This window comes from Ranitomeya imitator, chromosome 4 (genome assembly GCF_032444005.1).
Source record: "Ranitomeya imitator isolate aRanImi1 chromosome 4, aRanImi1.pri, whole genome shotgun sequence".
Lineage (NCBI taxonomy): Eukaryota > Metazoa > Chordata > Amphibia > Anura > Dendrobatidae > Ranitomeya > Ranitomeya imitator.
Window position 1 is genome coordinate 396,886,063 of NC_091285.1, and position 21,994 is coordinate 396,908,056.

General features: G+C 42.0%; 1 protein-coding gene across 1 annotated transcript in view; it reads left to right on the plus strand.

The window, feature by feature from the left end:
- Nucleotides 1-3,550: 3,550 nt before the first annotated feature.
- The window catches only part of PRKCQ (protein kinase C theta), a 243,795-nt gene continuing 225,351 nt past the window's right edge, over nt 3,551-21,994 (plus strand). Inside the window, exon 1 of the mRNA XM_069765311.1 lies at nt 3,551-3,626. The gene's annotated coding sequence lies outside the window, so the exon portion shown is untranslated. The remainder of the gene's footprint in view (nt 3,627-21,994) is intronic.

Below are 21,994 nucleotides of genomic sequence, written 5' to 3' on the forward strand. Positions count from 1 at the left end.
TCACAAGATTGCAGTCTCTTTGCCTGGTTTACTGATGGTTTACGGCCACACTCCAGGGTACCAGCAACAGGTGACGTGGAGTCCAGGCAGCCTGAAAACGAGTTGAACTCCCCTTGTCACGTCAGATTGGGAGCCTTCCACTATGTGCTGTATAATAGTCCCTTGCTGCCTATGGCCTCTTCCAAGGTCCTCTCTCACTCTCTGTCCTGAGACCGTTCCTGCATGGTAGGTGATGCAAGCTGTTTTATAGGGGTCTCTTTCCACAGTGACTCAGAGCTCTGCATATCGCTGTACCTCAGGGTGTAGATGTGGGCAAGTTGCTTTCAATATACTGCCCTCTGGTTTCTGCTGTTGGGCATACAGTCCCTCACAGCCTCGGGCTCCCGGTTCCTTGTTCCTGCGCTTCAGCTAGGAAAGGAGCCCAGTCACAGCTCCCTTCCAGCTCTTCAATTCTCCTGTGCTCCTTCCTCTTTCACTGTCTCTACAGACTAGCCTAACACCTCCTTCAAAACAGAATGTATATAGGGAAGTTCCCCTGAAACCTGGTCTAGAGCTCCCCATTCCAGCCTGAAGTCAGAACGTGTTTAATGTACAGATTACCTGTCAAATGGATCCTCCTCGTTTCCAGGCATGGCATCACCCTCCCCAAGAGGAAGGCAATACCACTGTGGTATCTGAACTCCTGGAGTGCCACATATGTTCCCCCAGCATCACCTGTGATGTATGTGCCCACAGCATCTACTATGATGTAAGAGCCCCCAGCATCACCTGTGATGTACTGTATGTACCCCCAGCATGTCCTGTGATGTATGTGTATCCAACGTTTCCTGTTATGTATATGCCCCAGTGTATCCTATGTGGTGTATATGCTTCAGTCCCATATACTAGATGAATTGACTTTGGAGGGAGTTGAAAGTCCTTGCTGCCCAGCGACAGGCCCAAAACATCACTGCTCTAGAGGAGATCTGCATGGATGAATGGGCCCACATACCACCAACAGTGTGTGCCAACCTTGTGAAGACTTACAGTAAATGTTTGACATCTGCCATTGCTAACAAAGTATACATAACAAAATATTGAGATGAACTTTTGTTAATGACCAAATACTTCTTTTCCACCATAATTTGCAAAATAAATCTTGCCAAATCAGACAAGGTGATTTTCTGGATTTGTTTTCTCATTTTGACTCTCATAGTTGTGGTCTACCTATGATGTCAATTACAGGCCTCTCTCATCTTTTTAAGTGGAAGAACTTACTACTTTTTTCCCCACTGTATATGTTGCAGCAACAGTGACTCTTATGTGATGTATATACAATAATATGTGTCTCCTACGCCATGTATATAGAGCAGTCTCTGTATCTCCTGTGTGATGTACAGTATATAACGCAGACCTCCCACTGCATAAAGTCTATGCTACATGTTACATTATTATTATTTATTTATATAGCACCATGGTGCTGTACATGAGAAAGTGGTTACATACAGAGTTATACATATCATTTACAGTAAATGAATTTACAATAACAGACTGGTACAGAAGGGAGAGGACCCTGTCCTTGCGGAATTACATTCTATGGGATAATGGGGAACAGACAGAAGGTAGGGGAGCAGCAGCTCTGCTGGTGGTGAGGCAGTAGAATGGTTATTGCAGGCTGAAGGCTTTCCTGAAGAGATGTGTTTTCAGGTTCTGTCTGAAGGATCCGAGGGTGGTGAATAATCGGACATGTTGAGGCGTGGAATTCCAGAGGATGGGGGATATTATATATATATATATATATATATATATATATATATAGAAATCTTGGAGGCGGTTGCGTGAGGAAAGAATAAGTGTGGTGGAGAGTAGGAGGTCTTGGGAGGATCGAAGATTGCGTGAGGGAAGATATTGGGAGATTAGTTCAGATTGTGGATGGCTTTGTAGATCAGTGTTAGTAGTTTGAACTGGATTCGTTGGGGAATTGGGAGCCAGTGGAGGGATTTGCAGAGTGGAGAAGCAGGGGAGTGGTGAGGTGGATTAGCCGGACAGCAGAGTTGAGGACAGACTGGAGTGGTGCAAGAGAGTTAGCGGGGAGCCCACAGAGGAGGGTGTTGCAGTAGTCGAGGCGGGAGATGATGAGGGCATGCACAAGAGTTTTAGTAGATTGTGGGCTGAGGAAGGGACAGATTCTGGCAATTTTTTTGAGTTGGAGCCGACAGTAGGAGGCAAGAGTTTGGATATGCCGCTTGAAGGACAGGGCAGAGTCGAGAGTTACTCCAAAGCGGCAGGTTACAGGTGTGGGAGAGAGCGTGATGCCGTTTACCATAATAGATTAATAGATTAATAATAGATTAATCGGGTAGGGGAGATAAGCAAGATGGAGGAAATATGATGAGTTTGGTTTTGTCTACATTGAGTTTTAGGAAGCGAGAGGTGAAGGAGGATATGACTGATAGACACTCCGGGATTCTGGACAGCAGGGAGGTGACATATGGGCCAGAGAGGTAGATCTGAGTGTCGTCCGCATACATGTGGTACTGGAAGCCATAGGACTTTATGAGTTGTCCTAGGCCAAGGGTATAGATGGAAAAAAGTAGGGGCCCCAGGACAGAGCCTTGAGGGACACCAACAGAGAGAAAGCGGGATGAGGAGGTAGTGTGGGAGTTGGAAACACTAAACGTGCGGTCGGAAAGGTATGAGGCAATCCAGGACAGGGCAATATCTTTGATCCCAAGGGAAGAAATAATCTGTAGCAGTAGGCAGTGGTCAACTGTGTCGAAGGTAGAGGACAGGTCGAGAAGGAGGAGGATGGCTGCGAGTAAGTCATTAGTAATTTAGGTCAGGGCAGTTTCGGTGGAGTGGTGGGGGCAGAAACCAGATTGGAGGTTATCAAGAAGAGAGGTGGGAGGAAAGTCGAGCATGGACATGCTGCTTAAGGAGTTTTGAAGCAGTGGTGAATTTCTCACATTGAGGATACTTATGGTGTAATATAAATCTGTGTTCAGAATTTACTACTGCAAGTTCTTTTCAAAATTCATCACAAAGAGTCGACTGTGCTCGACAGACACAAATCTAGGAAAGCAGTTGTGAGTAGCAACATCATCCATGCCACCAAATATCACAGCCGCACAAAAAAGTAGTTACAGCTGTCTCATTAGGTGTGAGTTAATTAAATGTTGGATCAAATATAGCAGAATAAATTTCAAGCTGATAATTTTGTATGGTCTAAATATTCAAATGGCCCCTGGCAGAAAAAAGGTTCCCCATATACACATACAATCACTATGCCATCATTTTATAAGGAAACAATAACCTTTAGCACAAATGTAAGCATAGATGACCATTCATCGAGTATACAACAATATTTATTATTTTATATAAGAATTGTACAACAAGAATTGCATATGTAGATTTGCATGTATGATCTTATATTTGTGATTGAGAATCTACTTCTTCACAAGGTTGACATGACCTTGACAATACCCACTTGAAGAGTGACTGCTACTGAACTAGTTAAGCAAGTTAGAGGAGTGTCTAGAAGTGGATGTGGGATGGAGAAGCTGAGATCAGTAGAGCTGCTTTTGTGCAGTGATGCCATGTCATACAGGGCACAGACTACATCTCTTGCCTGCCGCAGCTGTGTCAAGGTATTGTACACTTTTTTCCTTTGTTCCTTAATAATTGGCTTTACCGTTTTCTTGTACTTTAGCTACGCAGTTTAGTTCTTCAATAATGGTTCTGATCACTTTCCTGCTTTTGTTGTAGCTGTTTTCTGACAATCACAAACAACTTATCTATCTATAAGGGTTACTGTAGGAATATTAAAAGCAAAGTACTCTTATTGTGTTATGCACTTAAATTGTATATCATTTAGATGGTACTTATAGCTGTTCTAGAGTAAGAGATATAACATTTCCCTGGTTACAAAGTCTCATTGATTAGAAACTCTAATGTATCTGAATAGGTCATATGATTACAAATATAATGAGAGCACATACGGTAAAGTCACTTCAGAGAGGTGTGTGAATGGTATGGTTTTGAAAATCGATATTGGATCATATAAACTGAGCAAATTTCTATGTAGATATCCTCTGGTCATTTTAACACCGAGCATACATACTGTATGTAGGTAGTAATGTTAAATTACCACTAATCTGTAACTTTTGAGTACTATTAGGCTATGTGCACACGTTGTGGAATTGGCTGCGGATCCCCAGCGGATTTGATGCTGCGGATTCACAGCAGTTTTCCATGCGGTTTACAGTACCTATGTAAACCTATGGAAAACCAAATCTGCAGTGCATATGCTGCGGAAAATACCGCGTGGAAATGCTGCGGTTTATTTACCGCAGTATGTCAATTCTTTGTGCGGATTCCGCAGCGTTTTACACGTGCTCCATAATTGGAATCCGCAGGTGTTAAAACGCATGTGAAAAAACAGACAAAAGCCACGGGAAATCCAAAGGTAATCCGCAGGTAAAACGCAGGGCGTTTTAATACAGATTTTTCAGAATCTGCGTGAAAAAATCCACACACGAATCCGCAACGCGTGCACATACCCTTAGTATAAATGCCTCCTTTCTTGGAGTGTCTGGAAGGCACTGAAAAGGGGAAACTGCAGAACCCTCCCTAGTAACAATGTTCTTTGAATATTTCTTGTGTGGAAAATCAGGATGCTACATTATTCGACTCAGCCCGGGCATCCAAATGTATATTTAGGAGGTGAAAATAATCTTCCTATCTACCTCTAAGTCACAGAGATACCCCTCTAATGTGCTACTTCCTCTATTCAGCTATTTGCTCATCACACTCTAGAGCAGGGATATCAAACTAAAATACACAGAGGGACAAATTAAAAGTCACAGGTCACTTTGTTTTTTTAATTTTTTTAAAGTCTGCAGTTGAGGACATTTTTCCTTATCAAACACATCGATTCACTTTTTCATATGGAAATAAACTTAAAGAGGTTGTCCCATGAACAAAGCATATTTTAATTAATGGATCTTAGAATAAATTTTTGAAATAATATAATATCTTATGTAAGAGCAGTAAAAAGCATATGGCCCAATGTCCTAATTTAAATATGTAATAACAAAGGATTAAAAAAACCTTGAATAATACAGATTATAAAATACTAGATGGTGGCCCGATTCTAACGCATCGGGTATTCTAGAATATGTATGTAGTTTATTTATGAAGTTTTCAGAATAATGCAATTTATATACAGGATTCAGACGGACTGCTCCTGTCACTGATTGTTCACGGCCGGGCGTGACCAATCAGTGAAGCCAGGGCCGGCTCCAGGTTTTTGAGGGCCCCGGGCGAAAGAAGTCTCAATGGGCACCCCTCTTTAACACATACCACGATTCATGATGCGCAGATACAGCAGAGAAATATAGCACAGCCATAGCAATGTGGGCACCATATCCCTGTTAAAAAAAAATTAAAATAAAAAATAGTTATATACTCACCCTTCGTCGGCCCCCCGGATCCACCAGAGGCATTTACCGATGCTCCTCGTGACACTCCGGTCCCAAGAGTGCATTGCGGTCTAGCGAGATGATGACATAGCAGTCTCGTGAGACCGCTATGTCATCATGTCGCGAGACCGCAATGCATGGACCGGTCGCGAGGAGCGGGAAAGGCCTTGGCTGGATCTGGGGGCCCATGGAAGGTGAGTATATAATGATTTTTTGATTTTTTTATTATTTTTAACATTAGATCTGTTTACTATTGATGTCGCATAGGCAGCATCAATAGTAAAAAGTTGGTCTCACAGGGTTAATAGCAGCTTTAATGGAGTGCGTTACACTGCGGCATAACGCGGTCCGTTAACGCTGCCATTAACCCTGTGTGAGTGCTGACTGGGGGGGGAGTATGGAGCAGGCACTGATAGCAGGAGAGTAGGGAGTGGCCATTTTGCCGCCGGACTGTGCCCGTCGCTGATTGGTCGTGGCCATTTTGCCGCGACCAATCAGCGACTTGGGATTTCCGCGACAGACAGACAGACAGACGGAAGTGACCCTTAGACAATTATATAGTAGACTAGATGGCAGCCCGATTCTAAAGAATCGGGAGTCTAGAATCCATATATACTTTCTTTATTCAAATGTAAGAATAATACAATTAATAAATAATAGTAAGAAAGAACAAAAATAATAGGCAGTATATGGAGAAAACACCAAACAAAAGTTCAAAATTGGTGTGAAAATGTCACTGAACCACTTCACAACTAAATATATATAGTTTTGGTAAATGGTATTATCATTTTTTTGACGAAATTCGGCAGGAGCTTGAAGAGCAACGTCACTGGGCCCGCCTCCACGCAGTAGAAACTTGCTGTGAGGTAAAAATTCAAAAATCACACCAAAATGGCGGGCGGAGTGTGTCACAGTACGGCACGTTTCTGATTGGTCACTCGCAGCAGGCGGCAACCAATCAGACACTGGACACTGTTGACGTCACTTATCTCCGGACATTAGCTCCGGACATTAGCTCCGGACATTAGCTCCGGACAAAGCCACGGAAGTTGGCACAAATTGCAGGAAGTAGTATTCTAGGCAATTATGTATTAGATGATGTCAACAAAAGTACAGTATGATACCCCAAAGTGAATTTCTCCACAGTATACTCCACATACATGGTATGATGACATTACTGTACCCCCACCTTCAATCCCACCTGACAAAGAATAGTGACCCAATCTAATATATAAAGCTGAATGTGTGTGTGTGTGTGTATGTCCGGGATTGGCATCTGCACCGTCGCAGCTACAGCCACAAAATTTTGCACACTCACACGTCTGGACCCCGAGAGCGTCATAGGCTATGTTGTGAGGCGAAATTTTAACCCCGCGCTTTCCAATTCACCAAACAATTTTGACCCTATCTACATAATGGGGAAAAATGAAAGGAAAAGTGTTGGAGGCAAATTGACAGCTGCCAGATGTGAACAAGGGGGACTTAAAGAGTGAGAGCGATGGCGCCAAAGAGTATATACCGTACAGTTGCTAAGGCGGGGTCCCGACATGGGATACTCACCACACACGGAGATATGAACACACACACAAAATGCGCCACACACTACCACGTGCTTGAACACATATTACCCTCAGCACACATTTCACCACACATACACCAACCTCGCCACATAAAAGTCGAAACAAAAGTCGGCGCTCAAAACTCGCCACGCGCAAAACTCGCCACATGCAAAAACTAGGCTCACGCAAAACTCGCCACAAGTGCAAAACTCACCTCATGGAAAACTCGCCACATGCAAAACCTGCACACGCGGAAAAAATGCCATATGCACAAAAGTTGCAACACATGCAAAAGTTGCCTCACACAAAACTTGCACATACTCAAAAGGCACCACACATAAAACTCGCCATGCGCAAAACTTGCTGCACACAACTTGCTACACTAACCTGTCACATGCAACTCGACACACAAAAAGTTGCTACACGCATGTCGCCACACAAAACTCATCTCACAAAAGTCGCTACATGCATGTCGCCACACGCAACTCAACACACAACTTGACAAACGAAACTAGCCCTAAAACACACAAGAGTCTGGTATTATCCTTCAAAAATAAAAATCTGATTAATAAGCAGACAAACTACAAGAGCAACAAATGTACCATATAGGAAATACGGCAGCTGTCAGTCACATGACCTGTCTATTATGTGTATGTGTGAGCTAATATATACTGCCAGGGGGGAGGGCTTCCTGTTGGCTGGGGATTTATCATGCTGCCAATTTAGCTTACAAATACTGAGGTAAAAATACTGAGCAAATAACGTGTGAACGAGGTCTAATACAGGAGGAGATGACATACATGTATATACTATATACAGGGGAGATGACACACAGATATATACTATATACAGGAGAGATGACACACAGGTATATACTATATAGAGGAGGAGATGACATACAGGTACATACTATATACAGGAGGAGATGACATACAGGTATATACTATATACAGGAGGAGATGACACACAGGTATATACTATATACAGGAGCAGATGACCTACAGGTATATAGTATATACAGGAGATGACATACAGGTATATGCTATATATAGAAGATGACATACAGGTATATACTATATAAAGGGGAGATGACACACAGGTATATACTATATACAGGAGATGACATACAGGTATATACTATATACAGGAGATGACATACAGGTGTATACTATATATAAGGGAGATGACAAACATGTATATACTGAGGTGAAAATGAGAGGTGTGAGGTGAAAATGAAAAGGTGTGAGTGCAAAATGAGAGGAGTGAGGGAAAATAGTGGAGTGATCAGAAAATGACAGATGTGAGGTCGAAATGACAAGTGTTAGGGGGGAATGAGAGGTGTGAGGGAGAAAAGTGAGGTGCTATAACTAACCACAGATATTTACTATGCCCAGGCAACGCCGGGCTCTTCAGCTAGTCTAATATATTAAGCTGAATGTGTGTGTGTGTGTGTATGTACCTGTGTATGTCCGGGATTGGCATCTGCACCGCCGAAGCTACAGCCACAAAATTTTGCACAGTCACACATCTGGACCCCGAGAACATCATAGGCTATGTTGTGAGGCAAAATTTTAACCCCGCGTGTTCCAATTCACCAAACAATTTTGCCCTATCTACATAATGGGGAAAAAGTGAAAGGAAAAGTGTTGGAGGCAAATTGACAGCTGCCAGATGTGAACAAGGGTGACTTAAAGAATAAGAGCGATGGCGCCAAAGAGTATATACCGTACAGTTGCTAAGGTGGGTCCCCGACATGGGATACTCACCACACACGGGGATATGAACACACACACAAAATGCGCCACACACTACCACATGCTTGAACACATATACCACCCTCAGCACACATTTCACCACACATACACCAACCTACATAAAAGTCGAAACACAAAAGTCGCCACTTAAAACTAGCCACGCGCAAAATTCGCTACATGCAAAACTCGCCACATGCAAAACTAGGCTCACGCAAAACTTGCCACACGTGCAAAACTCACCTCATGGAAAACTCGCCACACGCAAAACTTGCACACGTGGAAAAATTGCCACATGCACAAAAGTTGCAACACATGCAAAAGTTGCCTCACACAAAACTTGCACATACTCAAAATGCACCACACATAAAACTCGCCACACGCAAAACTCACCATGCGCAAAACTTGCTGCACACAACTTGCTACACTAACCTGTCACATGCAACTCGACACACAAAAAGTTGCTACACGCATGTCGCCACACAAAACTCATGTCACAAAAGTCGCTACATGCATGTCGCCACACGCAACTCAGCACACACAACTTGACACATGAAACTCGCCCTAAAACACACACAAGTCTGGTATTATCCTTCAAAAATAAAAATCTGATTAATAAGCAAACTACAAGAGCAACAAATGTACCATATAGGAAATACGGCAGCTGTCAGTTACATGACCTGTCTATTATGTGTATGTGTGAGCTAATATATACAGCCAGGGGGGAGGGCTTCCTGCTGGCTGGGATTTATCATGCTACCAATAGCAACCAATCACAGCTCAGCTTCTATTTTGCTACAGTTAATTAATCTGAGCTCTGATTGGTTAATATAGGCAACAAAGGACATTCTCAGTATAACAAAACTAATATATGTTGTGAAATGCTTCTATTAGCTTAGTTTTTGCTTTTTAATAATTACATTTCTATTTTTGTCAACACTTTCTATTTTGCTAACAGCAGTTATTAATCCGGGCGAAGCCGGGTAGTACAGCTAGTCATAGTAGATTTTTCCAACTGTAATCCCCCACACAGCCCTCCAAACAATATAATGGCCACAAATAGTCCTCCATACAGTGTAACGGGGCCCTGCGTTGCCTTCCATACAGTATAATGTCCCAACATCATGCTCCATACAGTTTATTGCCCCCACATAGTGCTCCATACAGTATAATGGCCTCAAAAAAGTGCACTGTACAATATAATAGCCTTACATAGTGCTCCATACAGTAAATAGCCACAAAAAGTGCTATATACAGTATAATGGCCATAAAAAGGGCCCCATACAGTATAATGGGCCCCATATACAGTAGTGCTCCATGCAGTATAATGAGCCCCATATAGTGTTCCATATAGTGTAATGATCTCACATAATGCTCCATAAAGTATAATGACCACAAAAGGTGATGCATGCCGTATAAAGGCTCTACTTTATGCTTTATACAGTAGAATGGTCACAAAAAGTACTTTGTACAGTATAATGGCCCTACATTCTTCTCATTGCACTATAATGGCCACAAAAGTGCTCCAAACAGTATAATGGCCCCACATACTACTCCCTACAGCATAATGGCCCCACATAGTGCTCCACACAGTATAATGGCCCCACATCGTGCTCCATACAGTATAATAGCTCCATGTATTGCTCCATAAAGTAAAATGGCCCCATATAGTGTTTCATGCAGCATAATGGACCCCATATAGTGCTTCACACAGTATAATGGCCTCACATATCGATCCATACAGTATTATGGCTTCACATAGTGCTTCATACAGTATAAAGGGCCACACATAGTGCTCCACACAGTATAATGCGCCTCACAGAGCTCTCAATCAAGTATAATTGGTACCACATAGTGCTCCATACAGTATAAAATACCCCACATTAAGAAAAAAGAATACTTACGTCTGCCCATTCCCCATCTGCTCTAGTCTCTTCATGTCTTCATATCCTCTGTACACCTCAGTACAGTGGACGCGTTGTAATGACGTCATCACGCCTGCTACACTGAGATGTCAGATGCAGATGGGGAATGATGGAATAGGGAGCGACAGCTGTCGCTCCCTCCTCCATCATTGCTTTCCACTGTATCGGCATGCTGATACAGTTGAAAGTATGTCCCTGGCCAAATATACTCACCCTGTTGGCCAGATTCGCCCACAGGCCAGAGTTTAACAAAGGTGCTCTAGAGTCTCCCAGAAAAGAATTTCTGACAATTATAGCTGCAAAGGTGTTCGCACACTAAGCATTCAAAACAGAAATTCTTTTGTAGACATTTTTCCTGGTATTTGCCTTAATTCAATAGGGAAATATAAAACACCCTATAGTTTGTCTTCTTTGTGCACTTTTTTCAAATGTTTTGGTCCACTTTTACAACTTCGTGGGTTTTTTTCTAAACACAATTGTTACCTGTTTCATGCATTTTGCTTCATTGCCACATAAAAAAAACACTTGTGAAAATGTAACATTCATGGGATTTTTACTATAGCTAAAAGAAAATGCTGCAAAAAGTGTAAAGGAAGAAAATGCAACCTATACAGAAAATGAAACCTACAGTTGCGCAAAATTTGCTGCTAAGTATAACTCCGCTTTACTGCATTAATGTGTGGACATTTCAAAATGATTGGGGAACTGTTCTCCAGTAGGGTGCTGCACAAACTCGTAATTAGGCTATGGCAACATGGAGACATGTGACGTACAACATCAGTACTTGTGCCACCAAAAACACCTGTGCAACTTGCCTGCAACTTATTCTTGTGTGACTATTTTGAAGCTTCACTTTTACTGTACATACTAGAACAGCCAAGTTGCATGTAAGTTGCATTGAAGGTCATGGTTGTAAAATCCACATTAAATGCATTTAAAGTGAATCTGACATCAGGATTTTGCAGCCCCATGTGACGCCCAAGAGACCGGGGTACCCAGCACCGGACCAATGGGGTCTGTCTCTTGAGGGGGATGTCACGGGTGGCTTGACCCGGTGCTGTGGCCTCAGGCAATGCACAGTGTAAGGGTATCGTGAGGGAACAGACACTTACTTGATCAGCAGCAGGTTCTCCCAGCGGTGATGATCCCGATCCTAGATAGATGGCTATTGTCCAAATGAAAGACTGAGGCACTAAAACATTTAACCAATTTACTTCAACATAAAGGGATTTACAACCAGTCCTGTCACCGGAGTCTGTATGGGAACTCTGAGTTACTTTGACCTTGCTGGGGTCTTCGCCTCTTATTGTACGCAGTTTCTGTATGGCCCTGCTGCTGTATGTGAACTGGCTGCCGGCCCAATCTGTCCCCTCCAGGTCCTGGTTCGACGGGCAACCCGAGTCCTTTTATCGGCTTACCTCCTCCAGGAGTACCGCTGAACTCTGTGTCTGTTGCTGCGTCCGGCCCTAGTGAAGCTGATATCACCTCACGTTTTTCCGGTTGCTGTATTATATATAATGAATACAGCCACGGATCCGGTATCCGTCTTTGCGCCTGTTCTGGGTAGTGATTAATGCTACCCGGTTCTCACAATGTCCTTTTTCTCTGTCCCTTTTCTCCTCAGGCCGGTGATTTGGGCCTGGAAACCGTCATAGGGCTGTTAGAGATTCAACTGTATGACCTCTCACTTTCAGCTCCTTAGCCCAACTGCCATTTCTTCTCTCAGACCAGAATGGATCAAGGGGAGTCTCTGGAGCTCCCCCTTCTGGCCGGAGGTGGTAGTGCAGTCTTGCTATTTTAGTATTTGTATCCAGTGTCAGTAACTGTTTTTGTGGCAAATACCCCTAGGGGTGCCACACCCATATTTGAGCAACATGGATTAGGGAGTGGGACAGAGGACTCGATTAGCACTATGTCACTTACCGCGCTTTCTGCTGATGTTGTGATAATGCACTGTCTCTTCTGGTGCAGCTCTGCTAGTTCTGTCAATGATGAGCTTCTGCTATGTAATCCGTAATATTCATAAACTCTGCCTATATCTGCTTTCCACTATTGATAGGCAGTAGGGATGAGCGAGCACTAAAATGCTTGGGTACTCGTTGCTCGAACCAAGCAATTCCTATTACTTTCATGCTCATTTTGAGTAACAAGTATAATGGGAGTCAATGGGAAAGCCAGCCTAAATGGCAACAAGTCCCTGGCAAGCAGCCTGGAAATGTGCCCGTTTAGCATTTGGGCTTGTGGATGGGTGGCTGGAAATTCTTTTTTTCATTCCAAGGCCTGGGGTAGGGACAGCTGAATGCTGGGCTGGGACAATTATATGAAAGTGCCAGATGATGATAAGTCAGAATGTACAAGAGTAGGCGCAGGGCAGGAGGCATCTGCACGAGTGTGTTTCACACGGAATTGAGAAGCACCTAGCACAGGGGAAGAAGCAGTGGTGTCACCCGATGCCACCGATCGTGGACCCAGGCGTTTGGCCCACTGAGATGGGTGCTTAGATGACATGTGCCTGATCATGCTGGTGGTGGTTAGATTCTTAGTGGTCAGACTTCTGCTGATCTTTGAAATGCACAGGTTGCAAATGGCCATTTTGTTTGTCTCCGAACTCTCTTTAAAAAAGTCTAAGCTGGGGAACACCTAACTATTTGACAGAGAAATTCAGGAGCATCAGTGCTCTGTGGTACAGTTACCTGCCTATTCCCTCTGGTCATCCCTCTGCTTCTTCCTGTTGTTTCAGTGCTGCCAAACTCTCCCTCCTGTCCCTCTTGGAGTATGCAGGTTGAGAGACCACAACTAAGAAATTATGTTGTAAAGAGCTCTTTGCATTGTTCTAGTGTGGGATCACTAGTCTCTTGGGACTCAACATGGTGGGAGGAAGGAGCATCAGGGTGAGGATTAAGTGATCTAGACTTTGTGGAAGACTGTGTGGTGCTGACAAGCCTGCTGGAAGCATTATTTGCTATCCAACCGACCACCTCTTCACATTGATCTGGTTTCAGAAGTGATATACTGTGCCTCCTGGCAAAGTGGGACAAGAACCTAAGTGTCGTGGATGGGTGTGTTTCTTGTGCTCCAGCAGTAGGTGTATTCACACCTTCCTCACATTCTCGGCATCTGCGTGCACCATCATCAGCACTTCCCTCCCATAATGCATGCCTTGCGCATTTTGTAATTGCAAGGTCTCGTGGAACCACCTGCAGCAATCAAAGCGGATTTTGTGAATTTACTCCACCGTAATGTAACAGAAAGAACTCAAAAGTATATGGATGACAAACAAATTCAATCCAGAAAAATGTTTCAATGCTTTTGTTCACTTTTGGACATCATAGAAATGTTCACAGGCCACATAACACTATGGCTGAGAAATGGAAGCCTACAAAAATTTTAAAAGCTTTTGTTCACTTTTAGAGATCACAGACCAAGTAACACTGTATATCTGAGAAATAGAAGCCTACAAAATTTTTATAAGCTTTTTAGCAGTATTAGAGATGACTGAAATGTAGGCACACCACATAACACTTTATTAGAAATGAAAGCTTACAATATTTCAAAAAGCTTTTTAGCAGTTTTACAGATCACAGAAATTTACTCTACACTATGGAATAGTGTATGGCTGAGAAATGTAGCCCAGGAAAAGGTTTCAATGATTTTTGGGTGTGTTATATAACACAAAAAAAAAGACCTCAAAGCACGTAATACTTGATGGATCAAAATAAATAAAAAATTTTCAGCCCCCACAAAAAACTGCAGCTATATATTTGCCAATGGACTCAACAGGCCTGATCCCTATCTACAGATTGGATACTGTCACTCTTCCTTCTCCTGTGACTCTCTCTCTCCCTAGTCTAAATGAGGATTGTATGTGCTGCAAGCTATTAGCCCTTAGAAGGGCTGTTAGTATGATGGCTCAGCTTCAGCACCAGTATCAACACTACAGGACTCTGATTCGTTATACTATGCTCACAGGTCTAGATAAGCACTCTGTCCGTCCAATACAAAGAGTCATAGACTTGTGCAATGCCGTCAGTGTTTCCCGCTGGACGGCGCCTGTCCTTTTATAATACACTAGATGGCAGCCCGATTCTAAAGAATCGGGAGTCTAGAATCCATATATACTTTATTTATTCAAATGTAAGAATAATACAATTAATAAATAATAGTAAGAAAGAACAAAAATAATAGGCAGTATATGGAGAAAACACCAAACAAAAGTTCAAAATTGGTGTGAAAATGTCACTGAACCACTTCACAACTAAATATATATAGTTTTGGTAAATGGTATTATCATTTTTTTGACGAAATTCGGCAGGAGCTTGAAGAGCAACGTCACTGGGCCCGCCTCCACGCAGTAGAAACTTGCTGTGAGGTAAAAATTCAAAAATCACACCAAAATGGCGGGCGGAGTGTGTCACAGTACGGCACGTTTCTGATTGGTCGCTCGCAGCAGGCGGCAACCAATCAGACACTGGACACTGTTGACGTCACTTATCTCCGGACATTAGCTCCGGACATTAGCTCCGGACATTAGCTCCGGACAAAGCCACGGAAGTTGGCACAAATTGCAGGAAGTAGTATTCTAGGCAATTATATATTAGATGATGATGTCCGATGGCCAGCCAATCAAGATGATTACAGCATTACAGTGACTCACAGGCAATACTCATATGCTTATTGGCAGCGTAACAGGTGCCAAAGTTGCAGGGCGGGGATTCGAGTTTTACATTGAGCACCGCCCATTACTCACCAAGTAACGAGCACATCCGAGCACCATGATATTCGAGTGATAACCGAGTATCACCGAGCACGTATGCTCATTCCTAATAGGCAATAATGATGAGCAAACACGCTCGAATAAGGCCTTAGCCAAGCACTCTTGTGTGCTAACCAAGTGTCTTCTTCAACTCAATCAAAATTTTTCCAGGTTGAGGCAGATTCGAGACTTATTTGTATTTTGATGTACTGGTGGTGGTGCCCTCCATCCTTTGTTAATATCTAGCCAAGTGTCTTCAGTGCGCTTGAAAAATATGTTAGAGTCCCCACTTCTGCATATCTTTCAGCTGTTAGACAACTGCAACACATGCAGGGACTGTCTAATAAACAGGCAATCCCTGCATAAGTTGCAGCTGTCTAACGGCAATGAGACATGCAGCTGCGGGGACTCCAAAATATTTTTCAAGCCCGCCGAAGACACTCAGTTAGCACACAAGCATGCTTGGATAACGCCTTATCCGAGCACGTTCACTCATCACTAATAGGCAGCTTTCTTCCAATGCACAGAGTAAACAGAAAGTTGTCAATCAACAACACAGGTGGGACTAGATAGAGTTCATCAGTGAGAAGACCAGCAGAGCTGCATCAGATAAAGGAGTGATTTTCAAAAACTACAGCAAGAAGCCCAATTAATGACACAGCTGAAATCAGGGTTTCATCCCTTATTTTATGCCAATCCCAGACTGAGAGAAGTAAACCTAGAGACATGCCTGATATAAACATAGGTCTGTCCGTAGAGAAAAATGGAAATAGCATAAGGCTAAACATTGTTGCCAATTTCTGCTGTCAATCTTTTGTGTATTATCTTTTTATAATTGATCATTATTCTCTGGAAACTTGTGGCTGGAAAAGTGTTACTTTCCATTTCTTTTCTTGTTTCCAAATTTAGATATAAACTTTAGATTATCGTCACTATTTATCTGGCAGAAGAAATATATGGATCAAGACAGCTGACAAGTGATAATATACATAATATTTTATATCATAAGTCTAATTTTAAAGTTTATAATTTGTGAAAGAAAATCAATTCTTTTTACTTGTTACACTCAATAACAACACAACATAAATATAAAAGTGTATATCAAACAACTGTTTACAACAATAATAGATATAAAGGTGAAAAAATGAATCTTTATGGGAGAGATACGACACAAACTGCTGAAATAATGCCACACCAAGGCAAAAAATATTCTAGAAATGATAAGAAAAAACACAGGGAAGTTATTGCATTTAATATTTAATTCTGACTACCAGCAAACGTCTGGTCACAGCACTGTTTGCTGAATGAACATCTGAAAAATCTCTCCCCTCTCACAGAAAAAAGGAACTGAAAATGAAAACTTTTCATGAAAAACTCTGTGAGGGTACCTTAAAAGTGAAATTTATGTATTATACAAGTCTTAGAGATCCTTAATGACACATGCTAAAGACATAGATGGTGTTTAGTAATGCCTAGTCAGTGGGGTCCAATAACTGTGATCCTCACTATTTACTAAAAGCAATGATGAACAAATCTGGTCAATATGCCACCATACGTTCAAATAAAAGCCACAGTGGCTTCTGAAAGTATTCACCTCTTAGGCTTTTACTTGTTTTGTTACATAACAACCTGTGTTTAAATATTTCTGTAATCTGATTTGTGAGTGATGCATCAGCTCTAAATAGTCTGAGTTGATGAATTGAGAAAGATATAGGCATACATTACATTTATGGTATCAAATAACTGAAAATTGGCATGTGCATATGTATTCACCCCTTTCGCTGTGAAGCACCTAACAATTTCAAATCCACCATAAAGACCAAAGAAATATCCAAACAAGCCAGGGACAAAGTTGTTGAGACGTACCAGTCAGCGTTGGGTTATAAAAAAAATATCCCAATCTGTGATGATCCCCCGGAGCACCATCAAATCCATTATTAATATTAATTGGAAAGAACATGATACCACAATAAACCTGCCAAGTGAGGGACGCTCACCAGAACTCTCAATCTGGGCACAGAGGGCACTAATCAAAGAGGCAGCCCAGAGACCAAATGTAACCATGAAGGAGCTGCAGAGTTCCCAAGTAGAGACTGGAGTATATTGATGATCCCCTGCAGCACCATCAAACCCATTATCTTCAAATGGAAAGAACATGGTTCCACAACAAACCTGTGAAGAGAGAACCACCCACCAAAACTCTCAACCCAGGCAAGGAGGGAATTCATTAGAGAGGCAGCACAGAAACACTGAAGGAGCTGCAGAGTTGGATGCGGAAAGCTCATTGAGACTTATACAAAGCAACTTGCAGCTGTAATTGCTGCAAAAGGAGGCTCTATAAGGTACTGACTTTAGGGGGATGAATAGTTAGGCACATTGAAGTTTTTGTTATTTTGACCTATTTGTGGTTTGCTTAACAATAGAAAGAAAAGCAAATTTTCACCGTTGCAGGCATGTTCTTTATATGAACTGATGCAAACCCTCAAATCAGTGAAATTCCAGATTGTGAGGTAGCAAAACACGAAAAATGCCAAAGCGGGTTAATACTTTTGCAAGCCGCTGTAAGTACAGGTAAAGTGACAAACATCCACCAACCAGATATGTAATCTTTGTCTTTAGTGAGGCAACCTGAAATAATCCTTTGTCTGCAGCAGTGTAGCTTTTTTCATTAAATGCCCACAATATATATAGTTTTTTCTTTTTAATATCTCACTATGACAACAAATAGGAGGTGGCAAGGTTTGTTGGACATTACTATTGGACAGTAAATAAATATTTGTGGCTAGGCATTATATTGTTTGAGTAGAAACATCCAATGATATGCTCTTTTTGTCATCTGACTGCTGCAGCCAATCACATTCTGCAGCAGTGCTGTAAAAATCCAAGCAGATAGTGTTGACCACTTACAGAAGAGGCACATATCTTTGGAGCTGCTCGCGCTGCATCTGCAAGGTCGCTGGAAGGAGAATATGCCTAAAAAATTATTTTTCTGTTGGACAATACCTTTAATTAAATAGCCTTTTCGTATTTAGAAGTGAAAGCATTAAAAGGAAGACATTGTTTACAAAAATAATATTTATGCAGGACAATCACGTAGACCTAGTAGCCTAGAACTTCCAATTTTCTTAGTTTGCTCTTGTGCTTTGCATGTTCTCTATTATGCTCAGCACTCTATGTATAGAGGATCCACACACTATCCAATCCGGCTATATTGCATCATTGCTAGCACAGAGCGGTGAATGAGATTTGTGCGGGTATATAAGGACCGGTTAGGTGAAAGGATCATAACCCTGGTGAAGAAGGACTGCGCAATTTTCCGATACCCATAGTGTTTCCATTTTTCATGATTTCGGGTTGGGTGAGGGCTTATTTTTTGCGTGATGAGATGGCGTTTTTAATTATACCATTTATATTTTTTTATATTTTTAAAAACTTTTTTGCCATGCTTCAATAGTTTCCATAGGAGACTAGAAGCTGGCACAACTTGACCGGCTCAGCTATATAGAGGCGATGTTCAGATCGCCTCTATGTAGCTAAATTGCTGAGTTGCTATGAGCGCCTTCCACAGGGTGGCCCTCATAGCAATCCAGCACTGACAACCATAGAGGTCTGAAGGAGACCTCGGGTTGTCATGATGACGCACCGATGACCTCGGGGGTCACCGGTGCACGTATTTCCGGCCCGATGGCCAGAAGCTCGATTTAAATGCCGCTGTCAGAGTTTGACAGCGGCATTTAGCTAGTTAATAGCCGCGGGTGGATTGCGATTCCACCCACGGCTACTGCGGGCACGTCAGCTGTTCAAAACAGCTGACATGCCCCGGAAAGATGTGGCACACCGCCGGAGCCCACATCAAAACAGGGAATACTGACATCGTCGTACTAATACGTCCAATGTCAGTAAGGGGTTAACTTTGGTCACAGAGCAATCCGATTTTTTATCGGATTGTACTCGTTTGTTTTTCTCACAGATGAGTAGGAGCCGTAAGGCTTATTTTGTTATTCACATGTGAAGCGAGATCATATAGCATTATTGTTGTGTTTTCACTACACTAAATCATTATTCTGTTAATTATTAAACACATTTACACAATGGAAGTTTACAACAATAAAAGAAAGCCAGAAAGATATTTAATCTGATAAGTCACACTGTTTACAGGTTCAATATAATACAAGGGAAATTTATATCCAGACTTCCCAAATTCTACTCAGTAAATATTGCAAATCATTAGTGATCGGATTTTCATGCTCCAATGACTGGCTACAGCAAAGAATGTGGGAAAGACAACTTAAAACTATCAGATTGTACACTTCCACATATCATCCAGTAACAGTTTGGGATAATCAGTGCACATTTTATTAAAACCCAGTATGTACTTTATGTCAGAAATGTAATACATTGAATTGCCTGCCGATTTGGCATTATGGTCAGCTCTAGCATACTTTGAGCTTCCAAAATTATTGCAGCTTACTTCAATCAATGAATGATACCACATTCTCAGATGTTAGTATCAGCCTTAAAGGGAATCAGTCAGCAGGTTTTTGCTGCCTCATCTGAGATCAGCGTGCTGTAGGCAAAGAGACCCTGAATCCAATAATGTATCACTTAGTTTACTGAGTGCAGCGGTTCTGACACAATCAGAGTTTTTAGATTTTGCAATGTGGCAGAGCTGAGAAAGCTAATCCCGCCCACACCAGGCTTTCTGTCTACATAACTAGAGACAGTAAGGTACTTATCACAAGAGGGGCCTAGTCAGACGAGCGCTCATGGGCCACATAGTCTCAGCAATGGTAACCAATAGGTGATAAAACCTTCAGTGTAAGTAAACAACAGCAGGCACCTTGACATGTGACTCATCTTGAATTCTGTGTTTCAACCCCTACGCCATGCTGTCCTCAGCAAAAACCTGATGACAGATTCTCTTTAACTAGCTACATACTAATGACTACAATTATAAAAGATAATAAATCCAACGGGTACTGTTGTGAATTCTGTGGCTGAGTTCACTCCTGTGGTCACAAGTGGTACTGCAGCTTCTGAGCTTCCTCCCTCAGGTGTTCTGGTGAGCTCGTTGGCTGCTTTGTTATTTAACTCCACCTGATTCTGTCTTCCTTGCTCCTTGTCAATGTTCCAGTGTTGGACCTGAGCTTCTGGATCTTTCCTGTGGCCTGCTGCTCTGCTTAGATAAGTGTTTCTTTGCTTTTGTTGCTACTTTTTCTGTCCAGCTTGTCTATTCGTTTTTGCTGGAAGCTCTGAGACGCAAAGGGTGCACCGCCGTGCCGTTAGTTCGGCACGGTGGGTCTTTTTGCCCCCTTTGCGTGTTTTTTTGCTTTAGGGTTTTTTGTAGACTGCAAAGTTCTCTTTGCTATCCTCGCTCTATCTAGAATATCGGGCCTCACTTTGCTGAATCTATTTCATCCCTACGTTTGTCTTTTCATCTTGCTAACAGTCATTATATGTGGGGGGCTGCCTTTTCCTTTGGGGTATTTCTCTGAGGCAAGTCAGGCTTGTTTTTCTATCTTCAGGCTAGTCAGCTCCTCAGGCTGTGCCGAGTTGCATAGGTAGTGACAGGCGCAATCCACAGCTGCCTTTAGTTGTGTTTAGGATAGGTTCAGGTATTGCGGTCTACAGAGATTCCACGTCTCAGAGCTCGTTCTATTGTTTTTGGGTTATTATCAAATCACTGTATGTGCTCTGATTGCTGGCACACTGTGTCACTGGATTGCCTTCATAACAGGGTACGTATTTAATTAGAAAAATAGGTCATCAACCATTTTAAAATATGTGAATTATGAGAAGAAAGAAGGTTTTTTTAGCTAAAACACTTAATTTTTATTAGCGATACATATATATAAAAGTATAAAACATATGAGATGACAAATACCAGTACACTGGTTGCCAGGCAGCACATATGAAAAATGTGAGTGTACATTGAAAATTTAGAAATAGTGAATACAATAGAAGAAATTGCAAATATTAACATATACCTATTAACATATACAGTGCAAAAATTGTTTATGACTATGATGTAATGTGTGATTTTTAAGCAAAATGTCAAATAAATAGTACATATGTAGACAAATCAGCTAGGCATGTGGGAAATATACACATTTCAAATAATGAACACAGTGGTGAAAAATACTATATTCCCGATATGTACCTATACACATATATTTGGCAAAAAATCCTTCTATGATGCACCTAGCTTTGTCACCAGAGACACATAGTCCGCAATGTACGTTTCGCATGTAGTAATGTCGCTTCCTCAGGGGGTTATTTTGCATAAATGTAGTTTTCTGCTTGTCACAATAATTCAATTAGACCAGAAATAGAGCCATAAAAAGCCATTTTGGTACCCGTGACAGAGGTTTCACAAATCCCTTCTGAAGTTTAGCTTGATAGTGGATTTCAGATGGACAATTATCCAACCAAAAGACCTGATTTGATTCCACCATGTTTGCTCTGATTTGTAATGTCTGATTTGCTACAGAGAGAAATTGCCAACATTAACCCACAGTAGTGCCCTAGTCTCCTGCCTACTCTGCAT